We start from the raw sequence: 19,971 nt of genomic DNA on the forward strand, positions 1-19,971 counted from the left end.
CATGGCGGGATGAAACTACTTTTGATCGTGAGTTATCGTGTGGTCAATTCGTGGGTGCGGGGGGAGCGAATTCCGTTGGATAGCGCGGTAGGTGATCAGACAGCGGGGTTTAATTGCACGGGTTTTTGTTTGATGTGATAGGGAACAACGGATTATGGATTTCGCAAAAGTGCACAGTTATATGGGTTTTGGGGTCTTTAAAGGCCCGGGGACTTAAGAAAAAGCATTTTATGTAATATTAAACAAAAGCATGTGCAAGGGGGATGAAGAGGGGGATGGGCGAGGAATTGCAGAAGGGTTAGGATAACCTGTGTAGACCCTTTCTGAGTAGAAAACTAAGGACCGAGCTTACTTTTGCTCCTCGAACATCAGCAGCATGTAGCAAAGCTAACACTACCACTCTAAAGCTTCCTGTGTAGTCCCTGCACAACCTCTAGTGGAATAACTTAACCTCCTGATGCTACCTCCCCAGAACTTGAAATCTCCCTTCAAAATCACTATTTTTTCTCCCTCTCTATCTCCTCTTTCCTTCTGGCTTGAACTCTCTCTGCTCAATTTTTGGATGCTTGATCTACTAAGGAAATCGACCTCTCATGTGTCCTCCTCCTCAATCCCATCAAACTCCTCTTATAATCTCTCGTTGGTGAACCAACAACCATGATTAGATCCCCATCAATGACTAATATCATTTTTGAGCCGATCCATGTGATTTTATACAAAAATGCCACCTTTCTCAATTAGTTCATCTTAATTAATCACTTTTTGTAAGTTAGACTTTTGAAATATTTAATTATTGATTAATTAACTTAATTTATCCATTTCTAGGTGTTTTTTGCTGAAACGTTTTCTGGGTTTTGGAGATCCTGTGCTCCTTAGCCTTTTTGACCAAAGTCAATACTAGAACATTTGTTCAATGCTACAAAAACTAACACTCCCTCTTAGCGAGGAAGGTGTTATACTATCTCGTAACATCCTACCATACACATTGTTAATGTTTGACAACTGTGACAACCTACCACTATCCACCAAGCCATTGTGCAACTCTGATTCATATGCCACAATTATGGTTGAACCACTATGCATTTGCATTATTGTTGACATTGAAATGTACACCTTGTATTGCTGCCAACTTTTCATTGCACTGCAACTAATCTCATGTTGTTGTTGCTGCAACTGAGAACTAAAATTTGAATCAATTGTGTCTATGAACTACAATTGTCTTCTAAGTATTGACATGCTACTAGAATCTGCATTATCCACTAAGTAATTGTATACATTGCAACTACTCGGTGCCCCTCAACATCTAAATTCAGTTAGTGATGCAACTATCTCTCAAGATCTGACTGTACCATGCTAACACTAATCCATCTTCTACTGAATACCATGGGATCCTACAATAACGGTGATGATCCATATGAGGAGTAAACTGCAACTACTACTTCTCCTTTATGGACCATGCCCGAATCTCAATTGTGGGGTCTAGAGCTCAATTTATTCCCACCTCTCTCCTGGATTTATAAATAAAATTCCTCCTCCAACCTGGAAGACAAATTGTCTATCTCTTTCGAATCTACTGCCTACTCTTGCTTCTCCTTCTTCCTCTTCAGACATCGAGTACTGCAGTGACCAAACTCACCACATCTGAAGCACTTGATCTGCGACAAATCCTTCCTTATTTTCTCCTCCCTGTGAGACTTGTCCCTAACTGGTACCTTTCTTTGCTTTCCCCTTTGATGCAAGTGCGACATTCTCTTGCTCCTTCACACTTTTTTATCCTTTGCTACTACTGCCACTAATGTTTCTCTCAACTAGAGCGAGCGTAATTTCTTCTTGTGTGAAATCAACCCACAGTTGATCCCAACTAGGAAAATGATCTCTTCCAATAATGCCTTGGATGAAAGTTTCCCATTCGAGTGTGAATCCATTGATGGCTATATGCACTAGCTCACCCTCTTGAGGTGCTTCTCCAACTGGTGCAAGCTCATCTCAGATATTTTGAATTCTAGTGAGATAAGGAATGACCCCTTCACCCTTCTACATCCTAGTGGTCCTCAACTTCTCCTTCAAGTACATCTCCCCGTTCTAAGAAGGATTTTGATATAGAGTGGTGATATCATCCCACATTTCTTTGGTTGTATTCTTGGCTGTTATGTATGAGACTATATGATCTTAAACACCATCAAGGTTCAATCTCTTCGCCTTGGCCATCTCTTTCCTGTAGTTATATAGTTGTTTTGATATATAGCTATGGATAAATATCTCTCAACATACATCTTCAAACCATGCTCATCTAGTAGGAAAGACATTATGGCTTTCCAGATATGGTATTTAGATTCTCCCTCTAGCCTCTCCTTGTCTTGAAGTCCTGTTGAGGTCATTTTTTACAAAACTCAAACTAGGAAAATAAACAAGAATATCCTCCCTTTCCTACTTGACTATTGTTCTTCTTCTAGCACTCCATCTTGGAATGCAGAGTTCTACATGCTGCTACTACCACCTACAACTGGAAATCATAGATTTCTTTTAGAAAACTAAATCTGGAAACCCTCTGATAAAATCCCTCTGTGTGTTATTTTCTCTTCCACCGGACACTGTTTTTCTCCTGCCGTCTAGATGCAAGCCAACTGCACCCAGATCTTCTCAACAAAATCATTGATCTGTTCATCGGAACTACTTCCCGGAAACACCCCTACCTCTTGGAACTTCTACCAAGCAAGTTCGAACTTTTCCTGCACATGCGACTGGAAATTGAAACCTTGCCCAACAATTCCACTGCTTGGATGGATCTCTGTGCAAACCTAGAGGAAAGTCGCTTAGACTCTCTTTGAACTACGAAATTTCTCCCTCTTCGTCTTTGAGCCTCTAATTTTTCAAACTGCTTTGCTACCATATGACAAATTCCTTGAAGTACAACAACTGGAATATATTCTTCTTACTGATTAAATTATTTAGTTTATTTGCTACGACAAACAACGAATAAATCACACTGCAATTCTTCACAAATAAAAACATTGCGGAAAATAAAATGTTGAAAACTAAGAAAATGGAGCACACACACAATAAAATTGACATAGTTATTTTTGGAAAAATTGCCATGGAAAAACCAAATGTGTTAAAACCAGTGCAGCAAATGAGGGTTTTATTATTATTATTATGCAACAGTGAAAATGTAAGTAATATCTGGATGACAAAAACTAGCAATCCCTTGCAAGAAAATTTGGGACAATTATTGAGGGAATTACTTCCTCCTCCATGGGAAATCCCGACACAAAAATACTAAGAAAAATTGGTCATTCAAGAACCCTGCATAGGAATTTGTCCAACTTGTAACTCACACTACCACAATCTTCCTCTAAGTTAGATGTCTTTCCTTCCTACTGCTGCTAGAAGTGATGCTCCAACCCTCTGGAAAAGTTTCTTGACCTATGGAAGTTGAATCGACCCCTGATCAGCCAAATTGATATTCCACTTTGGAGCTTCCTCCGTAGTCCCTGCACAACCTCTTGTGGAATAACTCAGTCTTCTGTTGTTGCTTCTCCAGAATTGGAAATATTACTCTAGACTCACTGTCTCTACTCCCTCTCTATCTTTGCTTCCCTTTTGGCTTGAACTCTCTCTACTCAACTATTGGATGCTCGATTTGCCAAGGAAATCAACCTCTCAAATGTATTCCTCTATAGAAATTCCCATTGTAGATCACCTGGTCATGCAATGTACTAAAGAAAAACACTTGATCTACTTCTACAAACAATTTAGCAGAAGCTTAATCGAACATGAGCAACATCAAGCATGAACAGATATAACTGAGAATGAGAAGTAATCAACCATAACACATAAGATATATCATTAGGGAAAGCACCAGCCTAAAACCCCAACTTTGTATTATCATACAAGTGGAAATCTTGTTCAAGTTACAAAAAGAATCAGCTCTCAAGCTATCCTGCTCTCTCTATAATCAAACAATATAGCTCACAGACTCAATAGACATAGAATATATCTTCCTCAAGCCCTCCAAGCCTCCTATTTCCTTGCGCAGTTTTGATTGGGGTCCAATGATATCACATGTGTGAATTGGCCTCATCACACTCACTGTAACCTCAGGTCCAACTGCGTAATCCACAAGGAATAATATTCCTTCTGCATGCAAGGAATATTCGCCAAGGAATATCCTAACAACTGATAGTACACTGTCCCTCCATTATTCACCAAGGAATATCCTAACAACTGAGAGTACACTGTCCCTCCATCCAATCTCAATTGGGTCTCTGACTGAACTGACATGCATGAGTTATCCATGAGTGAATACTCAATTATTTGAGATACAGTAGTTACATGCATGCAAGCATTAACTAACTGAACTCTCATTAATCTAACAAACTATTAAATTAATCTAACTAGACTTGACTAAGTTAAACTAAGTCAACTGATTACAACTCAATATTACAACTCATCCTTATCTCTTTAATTGAAGGTTAAATTCCTCAATTAATGGAGAAACTGTTGCATGTCCTCACATAGACTTCAAGTTTGATTTTCCTTAACTAATTAACTCAAGATGAATTAATTAATTAATTTTCAAACTACTGTTGATATCAAATTCGAATTTTACTTCCTATGTTTAGTCCAGGGACTGACTAAAATAAGAAGGGATCCCGAAATGCTATTTTTAGAAAAGATATTTTTAGCACTTTCACTTTTCACCCATTGTTGATGAGACCTCCAATGGCTGAACTACTATTTATAGCAGTGCTATTTTTAGCATTTTCTATTTTTAGCATTTCTTATTGCACACTTTTCAGTACTCCCTCTCAACAAGAAAGGGATTATCAGCAACCCCGATCCTGTCTCTGTGGAACTCGAACTTGCATTTTGACAATGCCTTAGTCAAAATATCTGCATCCTGCTCCTCGGTCGAAACATACTGCAACATCATGATCCTCTTGACCACATAGTCCCATAGATGATGGTAACAGATATCTATATGCTAGGACCTGTCATGAAACACTAGATTCTCAGAGAGTTTTATGCAACTCTGATTATCATAGTATACCACTGTAGGATCCATCATCTGACCAAACAATTCCACTAGAATCTTCCGCATCCAAATGGCCTCACATGCTGCCTGACTCACAGTCATGTATTCAGCCTCTGCTGAGCTAAGTGCAACTAATCTCTGTTTCCTGCTATACCAAGAAACTGCAGCTGAACCAAGGTTGAAGATTCCTCCAGAAGTGCTCTTCCTGTCTGATGGACTACTTGCCCAATCCGCATCCGTGAAGCCTTGCAGCTTCAATCCCCCTGTCCGTTTGTACCATAATCTGTACTGTGTAGTGCCTCTGAGATATCTTAGCACATGCTTCGCTACCTTCCAAAACAGCTTGGTAGGATGAACCATATCTTGACTTAGCTGATTCACTGCAAAGCATAATTCAGGTCGTGTGTTCACCAGATACATGAGTGAACCCACCAACTGCTGATAAACAGTAGCAGCTACTACCTCACCTGAAGTAGCATCCTCCTTCCTCCAGTTCCCAGCTAGAGGAGTCTGCATGGGCTTGCACTTCTCCATGTGAAAGCACCTAAGTATCTCATTGGCATACTTGCCTTGAGACACAAATACTTCCCCATCTTTCTACCACACTTCCATGCCTAGAAAGTAGTGCACGAGGCCCATGTCCTTCATCTTGAACTCTCTTGCAAGGTCCTCCTTGCAAGATTGTATCAACTGGTCATCACTTGTCAAAATCAGATCATCGACATAAAGTACAATAATCAATGGCTTACCATCTACCATGATGTGGTATAGGTTTGCATCTGCTTCACTCTTGGTGAAGCCCAACCTGGTGAAATAGCTATCGATCCTGGTATACCAAGCATGGGGTGCTTGCTTCAGCCCATACAGTGCTCGCTTGAGTCGGCAGACATGCGACTCGCGATCGAAGGTCTCAAATCCTTCAGGCTGCTCAATGTATACCTCTTCCTCAATCTTCCCATTGAGGAACGTCGTCTTCACATCCATTTGATGGATCTTCCAACCCATATGAGTTGATAGAGCTAGCATCGATCTGATAGATGAGTACCTTGCTACGAGAGCAAAGGTCTCATCGTAGTCGATCCCCTGAAACTGTGAGAAACCTCGGGCAACAAACCTTGCCTTGTGTTTCTCAACACTGCCATCAGCTTCCTGCTTTACCTTGTAAAGCCATCGGGAACTAACCACTAATTTGTTTGCAGGTCTAGGGACAACATCCCACAAACTGTTCCATATGATAGAACCGTACTCTTCTACCATTGCATCAACCCAGACTGGTTGCTGCACTGCCTCCTGAAAAGAAGAAGGTTTGGTTGCTACACACTCCCCAACCAGGGCCATGTAGCCAATGTATCTCTTGGGAGATCTCCTCTATCTGTGATGAGAGGATGGCTGCCCCACATTCTCTCTCACATCTTGCATCAACCTGTCAGCGTCCCAAGAGTGTCTCCGCCCGTCTCTGGAAGAATCTCCAGGATTGGTGGTCTCCACTACTGGATCCTCTGCATGTGGCTGATCCACATCATTAGGAGGCTCCTCCTCCTTTGGAACTAAAAGTTCCTCATCGCCATGCAACTTGAGCTCCCTCTCAAGTGACACTCGCATGGCTCTCTGCTCATCGAACTTCAGAACCCTACGCACTATGGTCCTCTGACCGGCAGGCAAAAACACACAATAGTTGTGGGGTGTATCTATGTACCCCACAAGTATCCCCAACTCAGCTGTTGGGTCTAGCTTCTTCCGAGCATATTTGGTCACATGACAGAAAACTGGTGATCCAAAGATGCAGAAGTGACTCACATCTAGTTGCTTCCCCGAAGAAGCCTCCATGGGTGTCTTCATCCCCAACCTCCATGGGTGTCTTCATCCCCAAAACACGATGAGGAATTTTGTTCTGAAGATACACTACTGCATTGCATGCCTCAGCCCACAGATAAAGTGGTAGGCTTTGGTCATGCAACATCGCTCGAGCTGCTCCCACAATAGATCTATTCTTCCTTTCGTCCACCCCATTCTGTTGTGGGTTATGAGGTTCCGTCAGTTCCCATTTAATTCCTTCTGCAGCACAGAAGTCTTTAAATTGCTGGGAAACATACTCTCCACCATTGTCACTATGCAAGGCTTTTACTTTCTTCCCAGATTCTTTCTCTGCCGAGGCTTTAAACTCACAAAACCTCAAGAAGGTCTGATCCTTCTTTTGCATAAAGTAGATCCAACATCTACGAGAAAAATCATCAATGAAAATAACATAGTACCTTTGTTTAGCAGTGGAGGCTATAGAGAATGGTCCACATACATCTGAGTGAACTCGCTTCAGGATTTCTCCAGCTCTACTATCCCAATCCTGAAAGGAAGCTTTTGCACACTTACCCAGGGTGCATCCTTTGCATGTGTCTGTTTGCTCCAGTTTTCCCTTAGGTAAGCCGGTAGAAATTTGCTGCATGATCTTCAAGGCCTCGTGATGCAAGTGGCCCAGTCTCCTATGCCATAGCTCGCCAAAATCTTGGCTTTGCAAGACCTCTGCTTTGGAACTCAGTGCAATACAATCATCTACCTCCAGCTTGTAGAGATTCTTTACCCGAATCCCTATTCGCTTGGTCTGTCCGGTGCCAATATGCCTTAGGAACACTTTTCCTTTACTAAAGACTACATCATAGCCTTCATCTTCTAGCATAGCAACAGACACAAGATTATTTTTCAAACTTGGTACATATTTAACAACAGATAGGGTGAGAGGAGCACCATGCTCCCTCTAAAACACAATTGTACCTTCACCTGAGACACAATATTGTCCATCATCGCCCATCTCAATTTGCATCTGGAGATCCTTATCCTCCAATGTACTGAAAAGATTCTTGTCACCCGACATGTGGAAAGAAGCTCCATTGTCTAGGTACCAAACACATCCCACCATGAATGAAACCATGCATGCGATAAGTGAGAAATCCAGCTCAAATTGTGAAGCTAGTGCATTACCATCAGATCCCTTTAAGGAACCCTTCTTGGATTTCTTCTGTGGACAATTCATAGCATAATGGCGCACTTCATGACAGTGAAAACATCACACCTTCGACTTGTCAAACTTCTTCGCACCATGAGAACATTTGGATTGGGACACCTTCCCTTTGCCTTTCTTAGCTTTACTCGCTAAAGCTAGATTTTCTTCATCATCTTGTTTTGATGAAGATCCATCCCTGGTGCTCTGCCTTATCTCCTCCTGCATTAGGTTCGACCAAAGTTGTTCCCAATCTGGCAGTTTCTCTCTTCCATTAACAGAGTCCTGGTAGTTATGCCATCTCTTAGGAAGACCGAGGAGTGTTAGACTCACCATGTCTTCATCAGCAGCCACGACCTCTACACTTGCAAGCTCATCCCAGCAGGTGGTGGGCTTGCTAAGGGACGTAGAGATTATGTGACCCTTTTCGCACTTGATCTTGCAAAGTTTGTCCTTTAGTGTCAGCTTCCTCTGATCACTGCTATTTTGATAAAGATATTTCAATGTTTTCCACATCAAAAACGGAGTCTCCTTCCCATGGAAGCTCGAGACAATGTGATCTCAAACTCCCTCCAGGAGGATTCTCCTTGCTCTAGCCACACACTTTTTCCATTCCGCCAGTTGAGTAGCATCAATCAGCTTTTGGACTTCTTGATCAATGAAGTCCTTGAGACCGTTATCTTCCAATACTGCCTCCATGCGATCCTTCCAGGCTATATAATTCGAATTGCCATCAAGGGCATATTCGAGTCTTAAACCACTGAACGCCATTAGTGAAATAGATGTGATAAGAACTCAATTCAATATTCAGAAACCAAACTTCGTACTTCTCCTACTTGTATACTGTTATGCCTTGATCACCTTTGCTCCGATACCATGTAGAAATTCCCACTATAGATCACCTGGTAATGCAATGTACTAAAGCAAAACACTTGATCTACTTCTACAAAAAATTTAGTGGAAGCTTAATCGAACATGAGCAACATCAAGCATGAACAGATATAACTGAGAATGAGAAGTAATCAACCATAACACAGAAGATATATCACTGGGGAAAGCACCAGCCTAAAACCCCAACTTTGTATTATTATACAAGTGGAAATCTTGTTCAAGTTACAAAAAGAATCAACTCTCAAGCTATCCTGCTCTCTCTGTAATCAAACAATACAGCTCACAGACTCAATAGACATAGAATATATCTTCCTCAAGCCCTCCAAGCCTCCTATTTCCTTGCGCAGTTTTGATTGGGGTCCAATGATATCACATGTGTGAATTGGCCTCATCACACTCACTATAACCTCAGGTCCAACTATGCAATCCATAAGGAATAATATTCCTTCTGCATGCAAGGAATATTCACCAAGGAATATCCTAACAACTAATAGTACACTATCCCTCCATCTGATCTCAATTGGGTCTGTGACTGAACTGACATGCATGAGTTATCCATGAGTGAATACTCAGTTATCTGAGATACAGTAGTTACATGTATGCAAGCATTAATTAACTGAACTCTCATTAATTTAACAAACTGTTAAATTAATCTAACTGGACTTGACTAAATTAAACTAAGTCAACTAATTACAACTCAATATTACAACTCATCCTTATCTCTTTAACTGAAGGTTAAATTCCTAAATTAATGGAGAAACTGTTGCATGTCCTCACATAGACTTCAAGTTTTATTTTCCTTAACTAATTAACTCAAGATGAATTAATTAATTAATTTTCAAACTACTGTTGATATCAAATTCGAATTTTACTTCCTATGTTTAGTCCAGGGACTGACTAAATTAAGAAGGGATCCCGAAATGCTATTTTTAGAAAAGATATTTTTAGAACTTTCACTTTTCACCCATTGTTGCTAAGACCTACAATGGCTGAACTACTATTTATAGTCGGGCTATTTATAGCAGTGCTATTTTTAGCATTTCTTGTTGCACACTTTTCAACATCCTCCTCAACCCCATCGACCTCCTCTTATAATATCTTGTTGGTGAACTAGGAATTGTGATTAGATCCCCAGCAACAACTAAGATAATTTCGGAGTCAGTCCATATCATTTTTTAAGAGAAATATCACCTTTCTCAATCAATTCCTATTAATTAAGAACTTTTGGTAAGTCAGACTTTTGAAATATTTAATTATTGATTACTTTACTTAATTGATCCATTTAAGGTGTTTTCTACTAAAACATTTTCCGGGTTTTGGAGATCCTATGATCCTTAGACTCTCTGACCAAATTTAAGACTAGAACACTTGTCTAATGCTACAAAAACTAACATTCTTTTCTTCTTTGAAAATATTTTATAGGTCACTCGTAGGTGCGACCACTCTTCTCCCCACACATTATAGACTTTTTCCTATGCACATTTTTCTTTATCTGTATATGTTTCTACTATATTTATTTGTTGTTGTTCATGATGTTCTCTCTATTGTTCCCCCATTGACCTTCACTTTCCTCCTGAGACTACTACTCCCTTGTCTCGATCCATAAGGAAGGGACAAGAATGGTAGTGTCCTCCACCAATGTTGCCCACTCTGAAACTTCAAAGCTTTTCAATGTAGGCCAGCCCGTGGTTAGAGTGAAGCTAAGGGGATTAAATGTAGTTGGTTTCAGCCTTCTCATGACACGTCACAAGAAACCTCGCTTAGAGCATTGCATCGATGTACGCCCCTTTAGCTAAACATCAATTCACTCTTACATATATCAAAAAATGTTCACACAATGATATTTACAAATATGGGGTGCAATAAAAAGGGTTATTACAATATTTATGTTCATAATATTAGGAAGGAGGGGTTTTAAAAAGTTGGAAATAATATTGGAGATGATTTTATAAGAGACATTACATAAATAAATTGGATGAAATCTAGAAAAGGATGAGGGATTTACCCATTTTGGAGCTAGAGGAAGAAAGGTGGATTTGATTATGTTGCCCATATGTGATTATTGATGGACATAATTTTTCATTTATAATAAATCAAGTTTAGCCATGTGTCAAAGTTTCCAATAAAAATTCTTTGAAAAGTTATTTGGTCTTGGGCTTTTATCTAGCTCAAATGAAGAGATAGTCCCCAAATTTCATTTTTGAGATGATCTGGTTTAGATTTTTGTTTTCTTTCACAAATATTGTAGGAGGTATGTACTCCAACAATTCTTCCTCATATTTAGGAAAGGAAATATTAGGATTTTTATAAATAATCATAAAATGTTTTATGGCTCTCGCTTTAATCCCCATGAAAAAGACATATGTTTTCACCATTGAATTGAATTGATTCAAAGTTATTTTTTCCAAACTCTCATTTTTTCCTACCTGTGGAAGTACTTAATGTTACAATCCCTTTTATTGAGCCAAAGTCTCCTTAATTTTAGTCTCCAACATTCTTCTTTCGCTCTGAGAGATTTCTGTAGGTGGATGAGCTTTGCTTTTTCTCCTAGAAGAAGATCCTTGGAAATAGTTCCTTGATCTATTTGATTTGATTTCTCCCAAATGTGATTTTAATACTATTATGTCATAATCTATGACATTAAAGTGACTTTGAGACCATTATTTGAGAACATTTTTAGCCGTCTTTATTTTATGTTCCCATATAAAAATTAGGGATCTTTCTATTCTTGGGTTCCATGCACCTAAGACAATCTTCAAAATTTTGATCCTGGGTCCATTAAGGATTGAAGCGGAAGGGAAAGGGTTGTAATATTCTTGAAAATGGAGGAGGGCCATTGGTTTATGAGTATATACACTCTATGTATAATTTAGGAGGTACAAGAGAACCTCTGCTCTATATAACTTCCTTTCATAAGAAACTGGTCAAAGTGAGTTGAAATATGCTATGAATCTTGTATTTGATTACTCCAGGTAAATTTTCCTTTTGTAGGCTTGAAATTCATAAGATTCAACTTAGAAATAAAATCTTCCATCCTTTCTCTAAAGGAGTCTCTTACTATGGAACTTATTTTTTTCCCTTTGTGACATCCCTTGGTTATTATTCCGCATTTGCAAACAAATTGTAATAAATTAAATGGCCAATAGAGGGACACAAATACCATTTCTTGAGGAGGGAGATTGCTTGAGGAAATTTTTTACTTAAATATCATTCATGGATTGACTGAGTGATTTTAATGGGTTGAATGTGCAGTAAATTTAACTCAAGAAATGAGGGCAGGACTAGGTGTCTTTTAGTTCCAACCATAAGAAAGAAAAAGGAGAAAATATTAAAGCAAGCATGGGTTGCATTGCCCTAGGGGGTTGATTGACATGAAGTTGGGATGAGGACAGATGGTTAGTTTGTTTTGGGGAAATAATTCCCACATGAGCACAAAAATACAGATAGGTGGAGGTGAATAGAGGGACACATGCTCTCATGTGTGAGCCAATTGGTCTGTGGGAAAACACATGCACTCGAGCAGGAGGGAAAAGAAACTGAAAAATAAATATCCTCAAGAAAAGTGCGAGAAAGAGGGAAAAGAGTAGGTGATATATCTGCAGGTTAATCGGTTGAGGAACCTTGAGAAATATTGATGGATGAACATTATCGAGAGATATCAGTGGCTTTCTTGGAACTGGAGGAACCTCCCCTTGAAGAAAACTCTCTTCTTTTGACAAGGAGCTATGATATTTGCATTGTAATATCCCAATGTGAAGGAAAATCATGTCTGTAAAGTTGGTCAATGCTAGGTGAAGTCCTGTGTAGCTGGTGGATGAAGGTAGTGTGGTCCAGAGCATCCTGTTTCAATTGCATTATCAATTAAAAATCCTCTCCAAGCACTCCACCTCAAGTAATGGAATCTAGCTCGGGGGTGAAAAATACAAGTAACAGTGGTTGTAGCTTGTCTATGGTTAGGTGGAGAGTTAGAGTCCCTCTCTCAGTTGCCAAATATTTTATAAGATAAGTATATAATCACGTTTTGATTTTTTTCCTGTTATGTCTTTGTTTATGTGTTGAATAATTCTATGCTAATGTTGAGGAGCATTGTTTTCCTACATGAATGAGAAATATCAATACATTAAGTAAAGGTTCTAAGGAGTGACTTATATCTTGTGAATATTTCTGAGCTCAAGAATAATGAGGACTACTTGAGTATGAATAAATGGGAACCTCTAATAATGATTTACTACTTGCATCAACATGTTTGAAATTCTAACCACCATGTTGATCAATTGTTCATGGTCACACTAAGCAATGTGATTTCCTGTGCCAAGAATTCCCTAAATTTTTTTCGTAGGAAAGGTTTAATTTCTATAATTATCCGAGTTTGCAAATTGGGCCAAGTGGTATGTGTATTGAAATATGGGTAGATCTTTGTAGTATTTATCATCTTACTGAAGGAATGTTTCAATTCCTGTGTTCACTCTAAATTTGAATTTAATCTAATTATTTGAGCATGAAGGAGGAGAAAATCCTTGTTGTTAGATGACACTATCTATGTTTTAATCATATGCATAAATGGTATGCATATATGACTGGTGTTTATTTTTAAGCTCAAGAGGGATAATATTAGTTTATATATATTATCTATGTGAAAGCTTCTAAATAGAAATCCAACTACAATGATTAATATTATTTCTTTTACTTAGTAACTCATAAATAAGTTATTCACAGTATTTCTACAACAAATATTGAAATAAATTCTACTGCAACCTTCATAATTAAAATAATGCGGAAAGTGAATGCAAAGAAAAATACTAGCACAAGTATAACCACAATGACATAGTTATTTTTGGACAATTATCCCCGGAAAAACCTAATGTGGGAAAACTGGTGTAGTAGATGAGGGTTTCTTTATTATTCTTCAACAAAAATATCATGTACAAGATACAACCAGCAGAATAGAAGAGGATCCTCTGTGAAAAATTTTACAGACACTTCTTGATGAGTTTCTGATCCAGGAGAGGACCTACTACCCCCTCTGTGTCTCACTACATCAACCCTTGCGTGAGAACTGCATAGCCCCAGCGTCGCACTACCTCTGTGTTATCCCTCCTCTGCGTCACAGCCTCGTGCTGTCCTCCCTCTGTTCTGTGTCTTCTGCTCTTGACCTCTCAATTGATTTTGATACCCTCTCTCTACTTCTCACCTACAAATCTCCCTTTGATTTGATTTTCACTTGCCGAACTTCAACAAGTGAGAAAATCGATCTTACTCAAGTAACCGAGTATCTGCCTCTAGTGTGTATTCCAAATGCCCCTCGATCTCCTTAAAATAATATTTCAGTTGAGAACCACTGATCCAGATTAGATTCTAATCAATGGATAATATCATTTGGACTTGATCTTCATCTTCTTCTAGAAGTTACACCCACAATTTATATTAATACCCATTAATTATTTTAATTTCTTAAGTTTAGACTTAGGGACCCATTAAAAACAATTAATTATTTTAATAAAACCGCCTTCGGGTGGAATTTCCCAGAACGATTTCTGGGTATTGTGGAATACATATGTCTAATCCTCCCTACAAAATTTGAGAGTTATATCACATTCGATGCTACCAGAAATCAACACTACCTCTTAGCAAGGAATATGCTCTAGCAATGTGACGTGCGGAAGCATTAACCTATTCTATAACATCTCCCTTTGCGTTGCTAATGTTTGACATCACTTCCCACCAACTATTGCGCAAATGCTGAATCTATACTGTTGTTGATCCTGTGACTGCCAACATTGCAACTCCCTCTCATTCCCTAACACTATAATTGAGAAATTACCTGTTTCTGTTACTGAAACGAATTCTCTACCATACCCATCTTCTATCTGAACTGAATGAACCTAGCTCTTCCTAGAGAATTTGTGAGTACATCTGCTACCTGATCTCCTATGGGGACATACTGCAGTTGTACTGCCCCACGGTGAACACAGTCTTTGATAAAGTGACATCTGATATCAATGTGTTTCAACTGATCATGAAATACTGGATTCTTTGAGAGTTTGATACAACTCTGATTATCGGAGTAAACCTTGGTCACTTCCATCCTTTTTCTGAACAAACTCACAAGCAGTTTTCTAAGCCATATAGTTGTGCACGTAGTTGTGCTGGCTTCCATATATTCAACTTCTGTTGAGATTAGAGCTACCAGCTTCTGCTTCCTGCTGCACCAAAAGATCATTCCCGATCCAACACTGAAGTAGTACCCAAAGGTACTTTTCTGGTCTATTGAACTACCTACCCAATCTACATTTGTGAATCCATTAAATCTGACGTCATCTCCTAAGGAATATTTCAACCCATATCTAACTATTTCACGCACATACCTAAGAATGTGCCTAGTTGCCACCTAATGCACTATTTTCGGTTCCACCATGAATTGACTAAGGGTGTTGACAAGGAGGCAAATGTTTTATCTAGTATTGACCAGATACATGAGTGACCCAAGGAGTTGTCTATACAAGGTGGGGTCCACCTCCTTATCTCTTGATGCATCTATTTTCTTCGAGATGGTGATCATGGGAGTAACCATGGGTCGACAATCTTGCATTCTGAATCTCTTTAGAATTTATGTAGCATATCTTCCTTGCCCAAGGAATATCTCCCCATTCTTCTGCCAAACTTCCAACCCTAGAAAACAATGCATAAACCCCATATCCTTCATGTCAAATTCTGCTTCAAGATTCTTCTTGCAGTCTTGTATGAGCCTAGATGACCCTGTTAAAAACAAGTCATCCACATATAATACCAGAATAAGTGGCTCATTCTCTACCATTAAATAGTAGAGATTGGGATCAAAATCACTCTTGATGAATCCCAACTATTGCAAGTAACTATCAATCCGACCATACCATGCTCTGGGTGCCTGCTTGAGCCCATACAAGGCTTTCTTTAATCTGCACACATGAGTTCTCTTTTCATGAGTTTTGAAGCCTTCGGGTTGTTCTATATACACCTCTTCTTCTATCACTCCGTTCAAGAATGTTGTCTTGACATCCATCTAGTGAATCTCCCATCCCATTTGAGCTGCTAGGGATATAACAAATCTGATAGAGGTATATCGGGCTACTGGGGCAAAGGTCTCTTCATAGTTTATTGCTTCTTTCTGTGCATACCCCTTTGCCCCAAACCTAGCCTTGTAATTATCTATACTACCATCTGCAGCATACTTGATCTTGTAGATCCACCTTAATACCACAACTGATCTATCCTCTGGTCTAGGTACTACTTCCCAGACATCATTCGTCACAATAGAACTATACTCTTCTACCATGGCATCCACCCAAACTTGGTGTTGAATGAATTCTTGAAAGTTAGAGGCTTCTTCAACTTGTGCTACCAAGGGCTAGTATCTATTAGGTTGTCTACACTACCTCTTCTTGGTTCTAAGAGCTCCAACAAACTCCTCTGCATCCCTCAATGTCTGTCGTACTTCCTTGTTGGTTCTACCACTGGTGGTGGGAGGATCAATCAACTCCTCCTCTTGGTCATGTCATTCCATCTACTAAGAACTACCTCGATTTCCTTCTTTTGAGGAAATATTGGTACTGGTCACTGTACTCGATCCAGATGTCTATCCTCGTACCTATCCTCCTTGTTGCCCTTGCTCCTACTTGACCAATGGAACATCTACTGATTGGACTTCTGCTGGCATCTATCAAGAGTTCCCAAAAGCTCTATCCTCCATGAATTTTGCATCTCGTCTCACTATAATCTTCTTACTGCTAGAATGTAGATTTTGTATGCCTTTGAGGTCTCGCTATATCCTACGAGGTACCCCTTTTCTGCAGTCTGATCCAGTTTACTACGCTTTTCGTCTAGAATGTGACAATATTCCACGCTTCCAAATATCTTAAGATGACTTACTTTTGGATTCTTCCTTGTGAAGACACCTTTGGGTGTTCTCTTCCCCAACGCTCAGTGAGGAGTTCTATTATGGATATATACCATTGTGTTGGAAGCCTCTGCCCATAAGAATCTAGGAAAGTCTTAATCATACAACATAGCTTTTATTGCCCCAAAAATAGTTCTATTTCTCTGCTCTGCTACTCCATTCTGCTATGGATTATATGGAGTTTTCCATTCTCTTTTGATGCCCTCTTTTGCGCAAAAATGTGTGAAGTCTTTGTTCGTATATTCTCCACCATTATATGAACGCAATACCTTTATCTTTTTCCCTGTCATGTTTTCAACAAGAGGCTTAAACTCTCTAAATCAATCAAAGACCTCATCCTTGGTCTTTAAGAAATAGATCCAGGTTTTCCTGGAGTGATCATCAATAAAGGCAACGAAGTACTCGCCACCACTACAAGCTCTTGTAGACATTATACCACAAATATCTAAGTGTATCAATCCCAATACACATTTTGCTCTATTGTAGCTTTTGGGAAAAACTACTTGAGCGTACTTCCCTAGTACACATCCTTTGCATAAAACATCATGCTTAGTACTAAGGACTAGAACTCCAGTAATAGTCTCTCTTAACATCTTCAGTGCTCCATGGTATAAGTGTCCCATTCATCTAGCCATAATTCATTCAAATCCTTTTCACCATTATGATTGTTGCCTATCAGTTCCATTAGAGACTCGAGCTGCAACCTATACAGTCTGTTGCTTCAAGCTCCAATTTTCCTCTTCTTCTTCCAGCTTGGATGTTTGACGTATACTTTCTTTCCAGTCAAGTATACATTGTATCCATTGTCCTGTAATAGGGACACTAAAATCAGATTCATTCCTAACCAGGGCACATGTAGAACATTGGTGGCTCGGATGTTGGTTCTTATTTCCATCTGAAATGCTATGGTGCCTCTCCCTATTGGAGTACACTTCATTCTGTTTCCCATAGTAATATAGAAGTCCATTTCTTGTTCTTGATATCTCGAGAAATATTCTTGTACTCCTGTCATATGGGTTGAAGCCTCACTATCAATGTACCAAACATTTGTTGACGTTGAACTTTCTAAGCATACAAATTCTTCTTCTAATCTTGAAGATGATTCGTAGACATCTTGAGTTTCCATCTTTGTGCTATTTTTCTAACGATCTCTGACACTATCCTGCCCACCAATTGCTATAGGAAAAATTGCATCTTCTCCTGTAGATTGCTCTACGCTGAAGTTTATGCGCTTCTACCTTTGTCACTGGAAAACTTCAATTTGGAAATATTCCTCTCTGTCGACTCTCTCAGAGACAAATTTTCTCATGACAATTTGTCCCTCCTATGCTATACTACGTAATTCTTCTGGGGATTCGATTGTTTTCCCATGCAGTAATTTCAAACTCCCTCCTCCTCTTTAACGCTGACTCTTCTGGTCTGCACTCCTGCTTAATCTTGCTCTAATACCATGTGAAAAATTCTAAATAGAAATCCAACTGTAGTGATTAATATTATTTCTTCTACTTATTAACTCATAAATAAGTTATTCACAATGTTTCTACAGTAAATATCGAAATAAATTCTACTGCAGCGTTCACAATTAAAATACTATGGAAAGTGAATGAAAAGAAAAATACTAGCACAAGTATAACCACGATGACAATGTTATTTTTGGATAATTGTCACTAGAAAAACCCAATGTGAGAAAACCGATGCAGTAGACGATGGTTTCTTTATTATTCTTCAGCAAAAATCTCATGTACAAGATACAACCAGTAGAATAGAAGAGGATTCTCTATGAGAAATTTTACAAAAACTTCTTGACGAGTTTCTGATCTAGGAGAGGACATGCTACCCTGTTTGCATCTCACTGCATCAGCCCCTATGTGAGAACTCCATAGTCCCAGCATCACACCACCTCTGTGCTATCCCTCTTATGCGTCACGACTGCTGCGATTTCCTCCCTCTACTATGCATCTTCTTCTCCTGACCTCTGGACTAATGTTGATACCCTCTCTCTCCTTCTCACCTGCAACTCTCCCTGTGATTTGATTTTCTCTTACCAAACTTCGACCAGTGAGAAAATCAATCTTACTTGGGTAGCTAAGTATCTGCCTCTGGTGTATTTTCCAAATGCCCCTTGTTGTCCTTCTTATAATCTTCCTGTTGAGAACCAACAACCCATATTAGATTCTAATCAATGGCTCAGATCATTTGGACTCGATCTTTGTCTTCTTCTAGAAGTTACACCCATAGTTTAGATTAATATCCATTAATTATTTTAATTTTCTAAGTTCAGACTTAGGGACCCATTAAAAATCATTATTTATTTTAATAAAACTATATTTGGGTGGAATTTCCCAAAACAATTTATGGGTATTGTGGAATACATATTTCTAAGCCTCCCCGCAAAATTTGAGACTTAGAGCACATCTGATGCTACCAAAATTCAACAATATATATAATTGTTACAAGCCATAGGCGGAGAGGGCTTATAAGGCCATAGGTATGGTAGGTCAAATGTTGGTCTTAGGCCCATAAATTATTATTAGAACCAACGTGGCAAAGACTATGATTAAGTCCTTCTTACAAACCACTGGGGTTCGAGCCCAAAGTCAATCTATGTGCACATGCATCAGGTGGTGAATGAGACTCATTAGCATAAGGGCTCGGGCACTAAGTTATAATAGGCCCTCGTGTAATAGAACCACCTTAACTAAGTTTCGAGGTAGGAGGGGGGACCGCCAGGGTTCCATGCAATCCTAGAGGAGTTTTACCCGGAAGATAAGGCGTGGGGTGGCAAGATAAACTTCTGAGTTTCGGGGTGAGGTGGTAGTGAGAGGGTGCTTGTGACTATGTATTAAACATATGCACAATATTATATGTGCATTGTGCATTGGACCTTGTAAAGGGGTTTAATGTGTATGAATGAGTTAATAACATATATATATATATATATATATATATATATATATATGTTGCTAATCCATTCATACACGGGTCAGTAGCTATGGTAGTACAACCATGTGGCAGAGAGAGGCCAGCTGATATTGCCACATGGGGACCATATGGGTGCCATGTGGAAGGTTGGTGAGATGGTGTTAATTAAATGACTAATCTATGGATGACCATATCTGG

The sequence above is a fragment of the Pinus tabuliformis genome, chromosome 7, assembly GCF_031772625.1.
Source record: "Pinus tabuliformis cultivar Carrire ecotype Pingquan chromosome 7, CPIR1, whole genome shotgun sequence".
NCBI lineage: Eukaryota > Viridiplantae > Streptophyta > Pinopsida > Pinales > Pinaceae > Pinus > Pinus tabuliformis.